The sequence below is a fragment of the Saimiri boliviensis genome, chromosome 18 (genome assembly GCF_048565385.1).
Source record: "Saimiri boliviensis isolate mSaiBol1 chromosome 18, mSaiBol1.pri, whole genome shotgun sequence".
In the NCBI taxonomy this organism is placed as follows: Eukaryota; Metazoa; Chordata; class Mammalia; order Primates; family Cebidae; genus Saimiri; species Saimiri boliviensis.
In genome coordinates, this window is record NC_133466.1 from 24,306,283 (window position 1) to 24,321,018 (window position 14,736).

At 37.7% G+C, this 14,736-nt stretch overlaps 1 protein-coding gene across 13 annotated transcripts in view; it reads right to left on the reverse strand.

The window, feature by feature from the left end:
• CHODL (chondrolectin) overlaps window positions 1–14,736 on the reverse strand; it is a 371,149-nt gene that overhangs the window by 350,677 nt on the left and 5,736 nt on the right. The gene's annotated exons all lie outside the window — the stretch shown is intronic.

The window sequence follows — 14,736 nt, forward strand, 5'->3', positions numbered from 1 at the left end:
TTTAAAGGTATTTTTTTCTTTCTTTCCTTCTCTGTAGTTTCTAGACTAGCTGATAAATTACTTAAAATGTTATCACAAGTTGCACACTCACTCATTATTTTTATTGTTCTAGAATTTGTGATATAGCCAGTCACTAGCTTGGAATAACAATGTAAGTCTTAACACTGTTATTTTAATGAATCAATGTGAGAACCACTCCTTTTTTCCTTTGAAATCCACTTGCAACTGCTGCTAATGAAAGTATACCATCAGGGCAGCTTGAATCTGTAACTCCTGGGTTACAGTTCCCAAATTTGGCCCAAATAAATTCTCTACTTAATTTTGCCCCAGTTTCTTTCTTTAGGTCAACATATCTGGTGGAGCTGTCAGGATTTAGAGCAATCTCCTTGCAGCCTGGACCACACAGTGATCTCTCTGGACTCAGCACCAGCACAACCCACTGGGTTTCTCTTTCTGCATATCTCTCCCTGGGTACAAAAGGGTGAGTGCTACTGAATCTGAACCTCTTTCTTTACAGTTGAGGTCTAGGCTTTATTTGGGTTGTTTTTCAAAACCTTTTTTTTTTTTTTTTTTTTTTTTTTTTTTTTTTTTAGCACTAAGGGCTTTGGTCTCTGTCTCTGAATGGGAGCTTCAGGTAAAAACCTCTGCAGAGAACTACCTTCTCTGCCTCCGATCCATGGTAGGAGGTTCAGGTCACGGTGCTGCACACCACTCTGCAGAGAATTTCTACCTTCTCTGACTCTGCCTCATGGCCAGAGGTTCAGGTTATGGCACTGGCAGTCTAGCGCTGCTGGTTTCACTTTCTTTTGGCCTGAAATTATACAAATTACATTCTTTTAAAATTGTAGCTGCTTCTTACTGTTTGTGATTCACAACTGTCATTTTATTTGTGACCAATTCCTGCTAGTTTAAAGCCAAACGGTACATGAGGTTGAGCTCTCTCACCCTGAAATTTTAGAGAAACTTGCTACCTCCAAACTCAGTTGGGTGCTGTAGGTTACTAAAGACTTTATGAAGATTCAGAACATTTGTTCAAGATGTATCATAGTATCATAGGTCCTTCCTGCAAGAAGAACACTTGCGATGACGTTCAGCTCACCCAGAAGGTACATGCAAGGGCTGATTGCCTGGCATCTTAAATACTCTGCCACCATAAGATGATCAGAGATTACAAGACACATAAAAAGCAAGTCATGACTCACTGGTGACTCTTTGAGAAGTGACGCTCACGAAACAGCACACTTCAACCTGATATACTGTCCTGGCTTTCATCACATTTGAAAATGAATTTCCAAAATTATGGAAAACTGCTGATCAAAACTGAGCTTTCCCTGAAGGGACAATCCTTCTTGGAAACACTAGCTGAGTTTTCATCTAATTCCTACAAAGCTCCATCTTCAAATATCAATGTAAATAGACCCACATGACTCAAGATGACCCCCAAATGGCCATGACAATGGCCAAAACGAAGGTGATTTAAAATTCCTAAATTAATATATTTGCACACACAATTGAAAAATAAATCACATTTTACAACTAAGCAAACTGAATGAGAGGCCTATTTTCTGTTTGTCCTGGATGAAATCTGATAATAAGGGATTTGAAGGTTTTTGTTTTTAAAATCTCTATGGTCAGAGGACAGTTTAATTAAAAGCTGATATTCAAGCTTTATATATTTATATATATTTACGTATATATATACATAAATATATATAAAACATTTGTAATATATATTATAAAATTATATATATATATAAATTTTTTAAAAGCAAGGCATTTCTGCTCCCATTTAGAACCATTTCCAAGAACTTTTCTAGTCAACCAAAACTCCTTTTTAATTGTATGCTTGCTCCCTCTGTTTGCCTCCTTTTTTATTGACATGATTTTTGCTGAGAAAAATATAAAACTTCATTAGTCTTTTAGAAAGCTTAAAATCTCCCTAAATTGGCTCCTCTAAAACTTGTTCTTCCATTTCCTACTACTCTGCTCCTTCTTCCCTTTACCATCTTTGGTGCCACATGAAGAAATCTAGAAGAGACTTCTAACATCCCTGAAACCCCTTGAGAAACACAGAAAAAGGTGCCATGCACACCCCTCACTTGAAGGGTTTCTGTCTTCATCGTGGAGTTCCAAGAGTCATATGAAAGTTCATCTCAGGTCTAAAGATTTGTTCTCTTTTGCATTGAGTTACCTGACCTTTTTTTTTTTTTTTTTTTTTTGGCTTTTGGGGTAATAGGGATTACCTTGTACTATCAGAGGAAACTATCACCTTTCTGTGACCTCTATGTAGCTGGCAAGTCACTGACAAGAACTGCAGTTTTAGAAGTGGGTGACGCAGTTGCAATGAATATTACTGCAGAGGGCCACTCATTTCTTTGTCATTAGATTAGAAAGATGCAGTTTGAACACTTGGAGGATACAGAAAAACTCATCACCAAGGGATAAAACTCTCTTGAGAAATGGGCTGATCACAGAGGGAGCTGATGGCATTGGGTCACCCACCTGTCCCCCAGCACCAGGGGAATGTCTTTGTAGTGCGTAGCACTGTGGAAACACTGCGTAGCCCATCCTAAGGCATTTCCCTCTTTAAGGGGCCCCAGGATTTGGTGTAAAGATGAGATCCTTGATTTTTAAAGACCTTGATGCTCTGCCCTCCTGAAAACTGGAAATTTTTTGTCAGGTCTGTTTGTTAATGGGCTCCTCCCGGAGCTCAGTGGTCCAGGTAGAAAATGGAGACTAAATTAGAACTACCTATCTAAATAAAATTGGCCTCCTTATAAAGTCTTGTGGTGAATGTTTATGATTTTGTATTACCTTGGTATCCATTTTTAATCTTCCTCTTAGTAATATATCCAAACTCCTTAGATGATAATAATAAAGCTTAAATTATCTCCCTGGGCTTTGAGATATAAACTTGCTACCTTGGGGACAGATAAGCTTTAACTTGCTCCATTTACAGAGGTATAGTTTAATCCAACTGTCCTTTTAAACTAGTGAATTTTACCAGTCTCATGGCTGGAATTTTAAAATTAAAGTTAATAGACTTTCAATTGTGTGTATCTGTATTTTTATGTGTACATGTGCACATGTCTGTGTTTGCATGTTGTCTACATGGTACCAAATTGATTTATAAAGAAATAGCGTTCATAAATTATGCAAATAAGACTAATCACTTTTCAAATTCATAAGACTTTAATAATCTCTGTAAACAAAACTTGTTTTTAAATTGTTGGCAAAACAGACTAGAAATGTCTTCAAGATTGATGAAATTTAATTTTAGATATTTTTTTCCTGAGTCTACAGGTAAGACAGATTTATACTGTCTTCAATATATGTTTTAAACATCCTAAAATGGTTGCTTCCATGATTTTTTTTTATAACTGCTTAATTGTTTGTGAGCCTATGTCTTTGGTTTTGAGCCTTTCAATTCTGAAATCTAGACAGGTGGCTATAGTGACACCTGAAAACACGTGTATGTTGACAGCACTTAGGCCACCAGATGCATGTCAGAGCCAACCAAACCCAATGTGTCCTCCCTGGCCCAGTTATGTCTTATAACCATGCTGGAGCAGGGCAAGATTCTCCAGGCATTGTCTTCACAGCTATATCCTTTGTCCTAGCTTCTGCACATGATACATGATTAAAATTTCTTACTAGATTTTTCAATGAATATTAGAATTACTAATAGTTAAACTTATAGTTAATATGTAATTAAAACTACTAGATACAAAAGAAATACTTTGGTATACAGAGTACTTAAGAAAAGAAGGATGTGTTTTTGGTAAAGAAGGTCATAAGAAAGGCAGGAGAATATGGTTTTTGTTAAAGGAAAAGTAATTTTGCTTAGCTTGGAGTTTATTTAATGGTTACTTTAAAGAAATATAGAAAAGCAAATGGACATAGAAAGTTTGGGAAAGAAAGAATTAAACTATAAGAGGTTTAAAAAGTTTTATAGAAATCTTATCTTGTGTGGTCAAAACTGATTGAGATTGGATGGATCTGTTTATAAGGTTTTATTAAAATTGCTTTCACCATTAAAAACACAAAGGTAGAATTCGGTTTTCTCTTTTGAATGAGATTTTTGTATAGTATTAAGAAGAAGTATTAAAAGAATTTCACCTTTCAAGTAAACTGCAGAAGAAAAAATAGGGGAGAGGAAGTGAGAGATTATATTGGTCTCATCCTGTCTTTATTAAGTCTTGATTGTTTAGAAAACTGAATCTCCTCTAACACAGATAAGGGACTTTTGTTTTGTTTTGTTTGCTATTTGAAATATTTTAATCATCGCTTTGGATAAATAAATGATTCTATTTTGGTCCAGTGTCTTAAAACTTTGATATTTAATAAACTTCTCAAAATCAAATTTCAAATTCTAAATTAAGTCTTTTTATCTAGAACTAACTTTGGGACCCCTGGAAGTTCCAAAGGGAGAGACCAGGCTTATTCAGTAGGTAAAATCATACAGAAATGTCAAATAAGAAATGGTATTTAGCTTTAAGTTACATATGTATAAATGTGCTGAAGTGTCCTAAAATTGTACGAGATTACTAAAAATCTAGTATGTCTTGGTGTATGTTATCAGTCATAATTATGATTAGTATGTTGAATTGTAGGCAACAAAAAAAGAAAATGACCAAATTTTCTTGTCAATTGCATCTTTAACCATAGCCATTAAAATGGTTAACACAGTTGTCTTATTCCTTCTTGAAAAGTTCCTTTCAGTCTTCCCAGTGACCAAGGAACCCATTTCACTAGACAGATTACTCAGTCCATTTGTAACATATGGTTAATTCTTCAGCATTTCCATTGGACATATTACCCTCTTTATTCCAGACTGGTAGAACACACAAATGGGATAATAAGAAAATAAATTGACAAAGCTTACAGAAACTTTTAACCCTCCTGGCCTAAGGCTCTTCCACTGGTATTGCTTAACTTACATTCTACCCCCGCTTGGAAAACATCAGCTTTTTCCCTTTGAAATAATACCAGAAAGGCCCATGTGCCGGGATGAAGGAGTCTGCAAACCAGCAATCCTTAAAGGTGATATTCTTCATTATTACCAAGGCATTAAAAAGCATTTCACTAAAAATTCTAAATTAATTGAGGATTCTTTTAACAGGAAGCTCTTGGGAATTGAAGATACTGAATACCATGGCTTCCAACTTGGAGATTTTTTAGACTCTCTCTATCCATGTTGGAAGAAGCTATATCAAATATTGCTTACCAACACTTGTGCAGCTAAACTCAAAGACTGTGACTCATGGATTTACATTTCTCATTTTAAAAAGGCAGCCCTGCATGAGTAGACATCTTCCATCACCAGAGATCTCCAACCGAAACTGACCTGCAGCCAGTCACCCGGTTCTTCAGAACAGGAGAAGAAATTGAAACTCAGTTTAAGAAGATCATCCAAAAGGCTAAATGACTGCAAGACCACCCATGGTTGTAAAGACAGACTACTTATATCAGGAGTCCCCAAACTGCGGCCCCCTGAGGCCATTTATCCAGCCCCCCCGCCCCCCGCCGCACTTCAGGAAGGGGCACCTCTTTCATTGGTGTTCAGTGAGAGGAGTACAGTATGTGGCGACCCTCCAACGGTCTGAGGGACAGTGAACTGGCCCCCTGTGTAAAAAGTTTGGGGACGCTTGCCTTATATGATATATTTGATTGGTTACATTCAGTTATAGGAATATTTTTCACATTTGGATTTCAAATGGTTTAATTAGTAATTGTCCTTATTTGTGTCGTATTTTTTATTCTTGATTATGCTTTGCATTTCTAGATATCTAAAGTGTTCAACACACTAAATTCATGACAGCTAGATGCATAGAAATGATTCAACATGCCACACTTCCTTTATAAGTGAATGAAATCCTAACTGAGATCCAATTCCTCTGTCCCTTTGCGTTGCCAGTTAATTTAGCCTAAGACCTCACTAAATTCTTAAGCTGTAGTGCCTCTCTTCTTCCCTCCAATGTAGAGAGAAATTACCTGGGAATGAGCCTTCCCAGCAATGTGAGAAAAACCTACATTTAATGTTGATTATCAATGCTTTCAGAAGAGGAAGATCTCAACCAAACAGGGGAAATGAGAAGAAAAGCAGCTCAGAGATGGCTGAGCTATGTGAGGTATGCAAAATGCATCAGACCCATTGAGACTTAAGTATAAAACTTCAGTCATGCCCCCTGCACCCATGCCCAGGGGCAATTGTTTAAAGGCATTTTATTCTTTCTTTTCTTCCTTATAGTTTCCAGACTAGCTGACAAATTACCTAAACTGTTACCACAGTTTGCATAATATGACCATTGCCCATTATTTTAATGTTCCTGGAATTTGTGATACAAAGAACATATTGATCACTTATGTTATTTTAACGATCCAGTGTAAGAACTGCCCTTTTTTTTCCCCTTTAAAAGCCCATTTGTAACTGCTGCTAATCAAAGCATATATTCCTGCCAACTCGAATCTATGTTTCCTTGGTTGCAGTCCCAAAATTTGACCCAAATAAATTCTCAACTTACATTAATTTTGCCCCAGTTTCTTTCTTTAGTTGACAAAAGGCACTACTATGAAAGTCAAAGTATTCTTTAGTATAGGCAGGGTTGCTAGCTTTATTTCCTCTCAATTTTAATAACCTTTTTCTATTTCTAGATATGAGAATCTATTTTTTTATTTCATCACAGATATATATATTATTAGTTCCTCTTTTTAAAAGTATAGGTTTACATGGATTACGTGTGACAATTTCCCTTCTGTATCTGTTAACTATACTTATCCATCATATATCACAAATCAAAACAAACAATGCGAACTGTCAAATACCATGAAAGAACCTGGTAATCATAAAGTACACAAGAATAAAAATTGGAAATTCCAAAATCAATCTAGAACAGAGGAAAAAAATAGGAATACTTAGACTTAAAGATACTTAAGACAAACTTTAAATACATAAAGCAAACTAAGAGTAGTTCCTGAACAGCTTCCACATGCATATAAATTAATCTACCTGTTCTGTCTGTAGGAAAAGAGTGTACTACTTTTTCTTTTTTTTTTTTTTTTGATACGGAGTTTTGCTCTTGTTACCCAGGCTGGAGTGCAATGGCGCGATCTCAGCTCACCGCAACCTCCGCCTCCTGGGTTCAGGCAATTCTCCTGCCTCAGCCTCCTGAGTAGCTGGGATTACAGGCACGTGCCACCATGCCCAGCTAATGTTTTGTATTTTTAGTGGAGATGGGGTTTTACCATGTTGACCAGGATGGTCTCGATCTCTCAACCTCGTGATCCACCCGCCTTGGCCTCCCAAAGTGCTGGGATTACAGGCTTGAGCCACCGCGCCCGGCCCCTACTTTTTCTTTCTACATAAACTTTCTCTCTAGATAAACACTTTTTTTCCCTTTAGATCGAATATATCATTTTCATGATTTGGTTTTTTTTTTAATTTTTTCAAGGTAGTTTTTTTTTTAACTGCATTTTAGGTTTTGGGGTACATGTGAAGAACATGGAAGATTGTTGCATAGGTACACACATGGCAGTGTGGTTTGCTGCCTTCCGTCCCCTCACCTCTATCTGTCATTTCTCCCCATGCTATCTCTTCCCACCTCCCCACCCCCCGTCCCTCCCCCATTTCCCCCCAGCGGACCCCAGCGTGTAGTGCTCCCCTCCCTGTGTCCATGTGTTCTCATTGTTCAACACCCGCCTATGAGTGAGAACATGCGGTGTTTGATTTTCTGCTCTTGTGTCAGTTTGCTGAGAATGATGGTTTCCAGGTTCATCCATGTCCCTACAAAGGACATGAACTCATCATTTTTGATGGCTGCGTAATATTCCATGGTGTATATGTACCACATTTTCCCTTTCCAGTCTATCATCGTTGGGCATTTGGGTTGGTTCCAGGTCTTTGCTATTGTAAACAGTGCTGCAATGAACATTCGTGTGCATGTGTCCTTATAGTAGAATGATTTATAATCCTTTGGATATATACCCAGTAATGGGATTGCTGGGTCAAATGGGATTTCTATTTTTAGGTCATTGAGGAATCGCCACACTGTCTTCCACAATGGTTGAATTAATTTACATTCCCACCGACAGTGTAAAAGTGTTCCACATCCTCTCCAGCATCTGTTGTTTCCAGATTTTTTAATGATCGCCATTCTAACTGGTGTGAGATGGTATCTCAATGTGGTTTTGATTTGCATTTCTCTAATGACCAGTGATGATGAGCATTTTTTCATATGTTTGTCGTAGGCAAGGACTTCACGACCAAAACGCCAAAAGCAATGGCAACAAAAGCCAAAATAGACAAATGGAACCTAATCAAACTCCACAGCTTCTGCACGGCAAAAGAAACAGTCAGTAGAGTGAATCGGCAACCAACAGAATGGGAAAAAAATTTTTGCAGTCTACCCATCTGACAAGGGGCTGATATCCAGAATTTACGAAGAACTAAAACAGATCTACAAGAAAAAAAAAAACAAACAAGCCCATTCAAAAATGGGCAAAGGATATGAACAGACACTTTACAAAAGAAGACATACAGGAGGCCAACAAACATATGAAAAAACGCTCATTTTCATTATTTGTTTATGAAATATACAGAAGTTACTGGGGAAGCAACAATGGAAGAGGCAGAGGCATTATTGGCCTTCAGGAAGCTTACAATGTACGGGGCAATACCAAAGTTGAATGAGCAATTACAAGTACAAACAAAAGGAGCTTATACTTAGGGAGTTAGCCTCTCATAGAGGGATGGGATTTAAAACTATTTTTATTGCCATCCTATACATTATTAAGGAAACGGGGAAAGCTCAGGAAAGAATTACATTAAGACAGCATTTGAGGCTGGGCGCGATGGCTCAAGCCTGTAATCACAGCACTCTGGGAGGCCGAGGCGGGTGGATCACAAGGTCAAGAGATCGAGACCATCCTGGTCAACATGGTGAAACCCCGTCTCTACTAAAAATACAAAAAATTAGCTGGGCATGGTGGTACGTGCCTGTAATCCCAGCTACTCAGGAGGCTGAGGCGGGAGAATTGCCTGAACCCAGGAGGCGGAGGTTGCAGTGAGCCAAGATCGCACCATTGCACTCCAGCCTGGGTAACAAGAGTGAAACTCTGTCTCAAAAAAAAAAAAAAAAAAAAAAAAAAAAAAAAAAAAGACAGCATTTGAAGAAGGGTAAAGCAGAAAGGGAAAACCATAGCTTTGACTTGAAATAGACAACCTATTCCAATCCAAGATTTCAGGTGCTTTCAAAAAGTAACTGAAATTTTATTTTTACTTAATACACACACACACACACACACATATATATATATAAACCTGAAATTAAGCCAAAACGCATGGTATGAGAACCAATAAAATTCACATCCTATTCAACCAACCAAAAGTGTTTAGGACTTAAATGGGACAAAAGATTTCAATAGCACTAACAGCCCAAGGAATGTATGTTAAACCTTTTGTTCTACATCCAGAAAATTAGAAAACTGGGCTAACCACTGTATGTATCAGGTTTTAAAAATAATTTGTATGATTTAATCTTACCAAAGAAAGTTTACTCATTTAAAGACATTTTTATACTAGCCCTTCATCTCATCAGTGAAAACTGTTTATTAAGAGGGAGTAGTATGAAATACAGAAATTGCATAAACCAAAATCTCACACTTAATCCTTTAACGTTAATTGGATTTCAGAGTGTGTAAAGTATTACAAAAAAATCACAGCAATGGGACAGAACAGTGCGTATGTACTTTGTTCTCTGAGAACCTTTTTGTACAGTAAGCCATTTCATTAAATATAGTTAGATTCACAGCCTAAGACCTTAAGTGACACACTAGATGACAACATTCTTATAAATTATAGCCAATTATATGCCCCAATCTCAGCCCACTGCCATCTCCGCCTCCCAGGTTCAAAGAATTCTCCTGCCTCAGTCTCCCAAGTAGCTGGGACTACAGGCATGTCCCACCACGCCCAGCTAGTTTTTTTTTTAAGTAGAGACGGAGTTTCACCATGTTGGCCAGGCTGATTTCACGCCCCTAACCCCAAGTGATCTGCCCAAATAGGACTCCCAAAGTGCTGGGATTACAGGCATGAGCTACCACACCTGGCCTTCTCTAGATAAACTTTCAATGAGCCTAATATGAAAAGTAGTCCAGTGAATCTAGTATTATATAACACACTTTTTCATCCTGAGGATGCATGTGTTTGTCACTTGAATTCAAATTTGCCAAAAAAAAAAAAAAGTGGAGAATATACAACTTCTCTTACTGAGTTTGAGGTATAAAGCCCACATATTCATTTGACCACTAACATTACCATTTGCAGATATTGAACAGCTTTGCAAATAAAATTGTTCAATATATCAATGACTAGATAGCTGGCTTGGATTGATAAAGCTGTAGGGTTATTTTTTTTAAGACACAAACACATGAAGCTATAGCTTTCCAGAGGATAAAACTGAAATATTTAAAAATCTGCAATTCTAATTTGTTTTCCAGGCATATATGCAAAATTGACCAAGAGCCTATAGGAGCACATTTAAATGGCTACAATTTGATGTATGCATTCTTTTTTTCTTTTTTTTTTTTTTTTTTTTTTTTTTGAGATGGAGTCTTGCTCTGTCACCCAGGCTAGAGTGAAGTGGCACCATCTTGGCTCACTGCAACCTCTGTCTCCTGGGTTCAAGAAATTCTCCTGTTTCAGCCTCCCAAGTAGCTGAGACTACAGGCACCTCCATTCCACACCCAGCTAATTTTTGTATTTTTAGTAGAGATGTGGTTTCGCCACATTGGTCAGGCTTGTGTCGAACTCCTGACCTCAGGTGATCTGCCTGCCTTGGCCTCCCAAAGTGCTGGGATTACAGGCATGAGCCACCGTGCCCAGCCATAGGCATTCTAACCACAGTCAGAGTTCTATTCATCTAAGTATTTAAGAGAACCTGTAAGTGGGCATGGACAAGAAAGAAGCAAAGTAGCAAACTATCTTCCATGCTTTCATAACTCTATATAATCTTTTCCACCTATGAATCAATAGATAGGAACTAAATAATATGGTCACAATTGCCTACATTGGTGCCACTTCTTCTGTGGCAATAGAAGAGAACCTCCCTCAAACGGTGAAGGATGGATAGGTGAAATCCATCTTCATATACCTAGAAGACAAATCATCTGTCTAGCACACTGTTATCCCAGAGCAAGTGCTACCATCATTCAAATTCAGTAGAACTGCTGCAACTAGTACAATTACTACCAGTTTATTGACTTTGCAATTGTTCCACTATTGTCAGATCCAGGAGGACATGCACAAACCGTATCTTTATCTTTTTACATCTAGGTTTTGCACAGAACGTAGAATATAGTAAATTTACTCAATAAATGAATGAATGGACATATGGTCAAATGAGCTGCATGCAGTGTAGCAGCAAATTAGTCTCAATAGGTACTGAAGACATTGCTGCTGTATCAGTTAGGGTGTCTGCAGGTGCATCAACAAATGACACAACAGTAGACTAAAACGGATTAAAGTACAAATGTATTACCTCATTTAAAAAGAAAATTATTCCAACATTATAACAGGGATCCAATAATGTCATATGAGTCGAGATTCTTTCTGTCTTTCCCATCATTAAATCTCAGAATGTTAGCAATGTCTGCCTTCATGATAGTAAGACAGCTGCTGAAGCTCCAACATCATAGCATCATGAGAATAAAAAATAGTCACAGAATCCCAGCAACTGAGGAAGCCGAGGTGGGTGAATTGCTTGAGCTCAGGTATTAGAGACAGCAGAGGCAATGTGGTGAAGCCCCATCTCTACACAAAATATAAAAATTAGATGGGTGTGGTTATGCACATGTGTGGTCCCAGCTACTCGAGAGGTTGAGGCAGGAAGATCACTTTAGCCCAGGATTCTGGGGCTATGATGAGCTATGATTGTGCCAATGTACTCCAGCCTGGGTAATGGAGTGAAGCCCTGTCTCTACCTAAAAAAAAAAAAAAAAAGAAAAAAAAAAAGAAAAAAACCACAGCAAAAAGGAAGGAAGTGAAACAACAACAACAACAAAAATGTCTAGAGCTTCTTCATGCTACCCAGTGATGATGTTGATCATCACTGATCAACATACCTATGGATGTTGAGCTGGATGCAGCAGCTGAATATAATTTCGCTTATCCCTCACTGGCCAACATGCCTTACTTATCCATTCTTAGACTGATCACCAACAAGAATAATGGAATTTCCACAATTGGCATAGAATAGGTCTCTATGGATAGAACAGAGAAGAAACAGATGCACTCTTCCTACCCTACACTGCCAAATGAACAAAGTAAAAATTCTATTTGCAATAGAAAAGAGTAACTATAATCTGCAGTATCTGCATAGCTCAGATATAGCATGATAAACAGCAGATCCTGAAAAGGCAACAGACTCTCAAATTATTCATTCACTCACATACCATATATTTGTTGAGCACCTACCATGCAGCAGGCAGGCACTGTCCTCTACACCTGAGAGACATCACAGAATATAATGCAACTTCCAAACCTCATGGAATTTACATGCCAGAGGAGGAAGACAGATAATAAATAACAGTATAATAAATAAGAAATGTGTTATATATCATTTCATACACATATATATACAGCTGAATATATAACTTTGAGTTGTCTCCCTAGGGGAAGGTATTGAATGTGCTTATATATATATATATATATGTACATATATGAAAGTGATAGTAGTGCTTTTAAAAAATCAGGGTAAGGTGAATTCAGGTGGAATTTTTAAGTAGGGTGATCAGCGAAGACCTCCTCAAAAAGTGGCAATGATTTTAAGGAGAAGGGGCCAAAGATTAAGCCACTCCCTCACCCAAAAAGCTCACTGATTCTGGATTCCAAATGGCAAAAGGTCAGATTGCTGCCTTCCCAGTAAAGCCTAATTATTCAGATAGCCTCAAGATAGCTGCTATTAATGTGAAATAACATGTCAGAGAAACAGCAAGAAAGCAAAAGTTGAAGTACTATCTAGAATACATCCAGAAAAATTTTTGGTTGTGCTTACAGGCACCTCAGAAGCAAATAAACTTAGAATTTACTATGATTGAGGAAACGGTGTTGCTAAAGAATCTATGAGCCTAAGAACCAAATAGCCTTGTGACTCTACGGGCCTACAAACTAAGCTGTAAAATATACAAAGCCTTCAAGAGTAACAAATTCCCCAAAGTCCTCTTCGATATGATCAAGAAGAATAGTAGGCAAAGAAGTTACTTCCAGTGAGTAGAGCAGGGGGCCAGAGAGCAGTGGATAAGAATTTACTCCCATAAAGAAGAAACAAGGCCCAATCAAGGAAGTTCCTTCACTATTAAGGCAGAGGTCTTTGACTCCCCAGTCTAGCTGGTTTCCATCAGTGCTATGGATCAGTGACTGCTGTGTTTCTCCTTCTTCCCCTTTCTGAACAAGAGTTTTAATTATGGTTATCCTGTCTCTGGTCTGTCATTTATTCTGGTGGGAGGAAGGGGTGACAGAAAGAGAGGAAAGTATTTTACCTTCAATTTGTAGGTTACCAGATAACTAGCAGCTATCTACAGATGTAAGAGAGAGGACTGATCATCACTCATCAGCGTACCTAAGGATGTTGAGCGGGATGCAGCAGCTGAACATATAACTTTGAGTTGTCTCCCTAAGGGGAGGCGTTGAATGTGCTCTTTGTGGCTTGCCCAGAGAGAGGATGAGTGTGAAAAAAATATACACAGAAACTTGGCAGCCAGAGTTTCAGGCTGTGGGAGAGGCAGAAAAAAATCTAAAAATTATCCACCCATTATTCTTAGGCACAAAAATAGGCTACATTTCCCCGTCTCCCTCACAGACTGATGTAACCATGTGACTAAATTCTCAACAATGAAATGTGAAATATGAGTAGATGTGACATGTGCCTACCTCTTCAGAACTGGGCCTTTTAAGAGAGGGGTGCCTCCTTCACACTATCCCCCTTTTCCAGTGGCTAAAATCTGGATGCAGTCCTGACCTTGCACAGGATGACAAGGTCCTAGAGGACAGAAGAGTTACAAAATGGAAGAAACCTGGGTCCTTAAATCACCATGTGAAGCAGAGCTACTACCAACCTGAGGGTACCTACCTTCAGTTATTACATGAGGAAAAATCATTTTCTTGTATCCTCCTCTAACGCAGACATTTTGCTAATGCATAAATTATCTTCTATATGTTTCAAGATAGTGAAAAAGAACATCATACACTTTGGAAATCTTTCTTTCAAAAAAGCTAAAATGTTTTCAGTTTTGACACCTATATTTTCCAGCTATTTTGAAAAAAAAAAAAAAACTATGGTGGAATCCCTTATTACAGACTATAGATAGTGAATTATTAATATGCTTAACATATAAGATTTAGCAAAATAATGAAGCAGGAAACAAAATGTTATTTGCCAATGTGGTACTTAGACATCTTCATGGTGCTACAGCAATTGAAATGCAAATATATTTCATTGCCATTAAAATCTCCTTTCCAAATGCAATTACTTAATGCCTTGCTCTTATACTAAGTAGTAAATTTCTCAGGAGGAGGGACTTTGTTTTGCTCTCTATTGTGTAACTAATACCTGGCACAGTATCTCACATAGAATGTGCATTAATAAATACTTACTGAATGAATAAATCAATGATTGATTGAATGAAGGAATTTCATTTTTCATTGGTTTTAAATTTTGTGAAAAAATAACGTTTAGTAGA